Source organism: Python bivittatus, unplaced genomic scaffold, assembly GCF_059951505.1.
Source record: "Python bivittatus isolate LINGU-HERP-01145 unplaced genomic scaffold, Pbiv_v1 ctg000330_np1212, whole genome shotgun sequence".
Taxonomy (NCBI): domain Eukaryota; kingdom Metazoa; phylum Chordata; class Lepidosauria; order Squamata; family Pythonidae; genus Python; species Python bivittatus.
Genome location: NW_028277058.1, coordinates 57,114,978 through 57,119,195, shown reverse-complemented (window position 1 = coordinate 57,119,195; position 4,218 = coordinate 57,114,978).

Sequence of the window (4,218 nt, the reverse complement as noted above, 5' to 3'; positions counted from 1 at the left end):
AAAAAGTGTAGACTTCAACTCCCAGAATTTCCCAGCCAGCATGCTGACTGGGGAACTCTAGGAGTTGAAGTCCACACATCTGAAAGTTGCTGAGCTTGAGAAACACTGTCATAGAATCATAGAGTTGGAAGGTATCTTAAAAGTCATTTAGTCCAACCCTACTCAATGCAGGATCCACTACAGCATCTCTTTCAGATAATCATCTAGCTTCTGTGTGAAGAAACCTAGTGAAGGAGAGCTCACAACTTCATGTTGTTGCTGTTGCTGTTGTTACAGTTGGCTGCACAGTCAATCAGATGTTTAGACTGGATTTGGCATTTTTATCCACCTACAGAGTCCTTCCCAAGGACCTGGGATAGGCAGGTGTTGTTGTTTGATGGTGTTAAAGGTATCGTCGCAAGATATAAGCTGTTCCAAGTAAAGCTGCCTTTTTCAATTGACTGATGGTGATTCTGTCAGTGCTGATGGTCTTCAAGTGGTGCTCCAGATGTTTTGGAATTGCACTCAAGGCACCTATTACTATTGGTACTATCTTTGCTTTCTTTTGCTGTCCACTTCTATTTGCACGTCATTATATTTTGTGATTTTTCTCCAGTTCTTTCTCTTCTATTCTGCTGCCTCCAGGTATTGCAATGTCCACTATCCAGACTTTTTTGTCTTTCTTATCAACAGTTGTTAAGTCTGCGGTGTTGTGTGGCAGGTGCTTGTGCGTTTGAAGTCCCAGAGCACTTTAGCATCTTCATTTTCTTTTCATTTTCATTTTTCATTCATTTTCTACTCATTCATTTCTGTTGTTGTTATTGTTATGCTATCATATCTCCTCTTAATCATCTTTTCTGTAGGCCAAACACCCAGATCCTTTAACTGTTTCTCATAGGGCTTCATTTTCAGACCCTTCGCCATCTACTAGCCCTCCTCTGAACTTGTCAGCTTTTGTTCTTATATAGATTTGGTTAGATTGTCCTCAGATTATGTTCTGATTGCATTATTTTGTTTTTTGTTCTGTTTCTTCTTTGGTTGTGTGTGTGTGTGTGTGTGTGTGTGTGGAGGGGGTTCTGTTGGTTTTTAATCTTACGTTCACTGTCCAGAGCAAGATGAGGCAAGATAAGGGAAAGAAAAAGGAGGGAGGGAGGGAGGGAGGGAGGGAAAAAATCCACATATCTTAAAGTTACCAAATTAGAAAAACACTGCTTTAAATAAACCAACTGATGAAGATTTACTAGAGATTTCAATTAGGGTGTTGGGGTCCAAGCAGAAAGCCTTTTGGAATCTTAAAGTTGGGTAAGACCATTCTGGCCTTTTGAGGGTTCTTGGCTTTCCCAGGACTGGACACACCACAGCAAAGCAAATCTGTACACAAAGCTTTATTACAGCACACACCTTCCCCAACAACAAATTATTGTTCTCCACCCTTCTAGGACTTGCAAAGTGATGTTGCCATGTAAATATGTCTTTAATACTCAGACCTTTAATACTTAGTTGAAGCAAAAGTCCCAAAGTCTGTAAAGGGGCAGACAACCTTCACCTCCTTCCAAATGCTCTTACTCTAGTAGGAATGAGGTGCTGCTTCAGTGTGGTTCTAGTTGCTGTTGAGCTCCTGGCAAAGCTCCAAGCAGGACCCCCACCAGGATGTACTGCTCACCATAACTTGTGGTACTGGCCGTTGAATGATAGTCCTCTTGCCTGCTTGTAATAGCTGCCAATTTGCAGACGTCATCTCCGCTTCCCCGTCTGTAGGCCGTTTGCTTGTCACCTTTCCTCCTACATGCACACCTTCCCACTCTGTCTTAGCCTTTGCTATTATAAGCTAAGAGCCTGGGTGGAGGGAGGCTGCCTCTGGATGTCCACACGTCCTTGAAAATGCCAGGGCATGGCTCAATTTTGACAGGCAGCTGGAATGCTGGCCTGGATGCTGGTGGGTAAGGTTTGAGTTAGGGAAATGAGGGAAATGGGGTGAGAAGCGCCTTCACTTGGCTGCAGCCACTTTTCCCAAGAACAGACAGTAACCCCATCTTCACTCCCCCACATGCCTCCGCATCTAACTCTCTATACAGTGCAGGAATTCAGATTATAGCATCCCTAATAGGTGGATTCTTAGCCTCTGCCTGAGTACCACCAGCAAAAGGGAGCTATGATGGAATGTATCTATGAGGAGGAGGGTGATGTGGGAGATCAAGGCTATCAGGAAGGACGGGGTGCATTCCAGGAGGGGAAAGGAGACAAGAGGCAGCATAGTCTGTAGAGGGAGCGTGAGAAGAGAGAGATTCAGGATAGCCACTCCCTAGAATCTCACAGGGTATATCCACTAGTTGCTATAGTATAGATTGAGTCTGGCAAGATAAGCAAATAAAAGAACTGGACTCGACTGGACTGTTTCATCGTTGTTCTTGGGCTGGGCTTGACAGGAGCCCCCTACCCCACCCCAGTAATTCATTTCACATCAATCTATTCTTACTGCTATGACTTTTTCCCCTAAACATTCATTTGGAATCTGCCTTTCTGTACCGATCCATTCTTCTGAGTTTTGCATTCTGGCATTAGTGAGAGGAAGCCTTGACCTTCTTCTGAGCAACGTGCTTTCAGATATTTGAAGAGTACTATCCTATCCCCACAAAAATCACCATTTCTCAAGGGTAAATATTTGGACTCTTTTAATCTCTCTTCACAGGACTTTGTTTCTGGCCCCTTGATCACCCTTACTACCCTTCTCTGACTCCTCCTTAAAATGCGGTGCCCAGGCCTGGATACAGGATTTTGATCAGGCACTGTTGATACAGCCCAAAATGGCATTTGCAATTGTGTTTTGTTGCAGCCACCACATACAATGGGCAACTATTCAACTTACAGTAGGAATCCTTAATAAAGCATTCTGGACAAATATCTATCTAGCCTTTATAGAAGTTCAACAACTCTGTAAGTAATTGGTCCTATTATCTTACTGTTCCATATCTTTTTTCTAACATCCAACTGAAATTGCCTTCTTGTAAATTAATTTTTTTTTAACTTTCCCCCTGGGTTGATAGAGGACAGAGTCGGGCCATCTTCTGTGTGGCTATCCTTCTTGTACTTGAAAAGTAGCATCAAGTTCCACCCTTGGTCATCTTTTTCCAAGCTAAACCTACCACATTCCCCAGCTCTCCTTATACCACTTGGTTTCCAGACTTCCCATCATCTTCATTTGCAAATTACTGAACTTCACATTTTCAGATGAATATGCAAACGAAAATTCAGTGGTCTACCAAAATTGGCATTTCTTGAAATGTGCAGTGCAGTTCCGTGCTAAAATGTGCAGAATGATAAGTCTACAGAAAAATACAGGAGTTAGCAAAAGTGATATATAAAATGGGGGGGGGGGGTGACCTGCAAATATTTGCTGAACCTGCTGATCTCCAACTTTCCTGACATTATAATTCCAATGACCAGACCTCTGTGCCAACTTTTATCTCAATTTCACTTACTTTGGCATGGCCATGCTTAAATTCTCACGATTGACAATTGGTTCTAGTTCCAAAGTGGTGGCTTCTGAGAAATGTCTGAATGTAGACATTCCTTGCCAGAGTTCCTTTTATTTTTTCCACCGTACTTCAAACCACGCTCTGCTGCTGGACTTTCTTAATGATACCCCTATTATCTTACCACTGTTTAAACAGTGGTAGATAAATTGGCACCATTCTCTGGCTGTACAAGATAAAGGAGAAATGGAGGAAAAGCATGAATGATTGACTCAGTCCCAGAGTGGCGGCTTTTGATAAAGCAAAAAGTTAACCATTCTGACTTGTGCTGACCTGTAGGGATCACCCTGCATTTAGAGATGAAGCTATATTTAACCCGGCCCACCGAAATGCAAGAGGCGTGTGGATGTGTATTTGTGTCTGCGTGGGGATAGATTGCTTCCTGTATTCAACCCTTTACATCAAACCTTTTCCAAAATATATTGTTTGCAGAGACCAATTTTTCCACCAGTCCAATCTTGAGTCAAGCCCTATCTCTATATTTTATGTTGAAATTCTTTGCTGTGTCTGCAGTTCACTTGAGGGTCAAATTCCAATATCCCCGTGCTTAATTCAATTGCTTCTTCTTCTTCTTTTTTTAAGTGTCTGTGCCAGGCACATTAGTTACCCAGAGACCGAGAGTGTGCCTGAGAGGTTGTGGAAAACCTCAACCAGATACTTTGACTTAAAAAAAGGAATCTGTTGCATTTAACTAATGGAAAAAAAA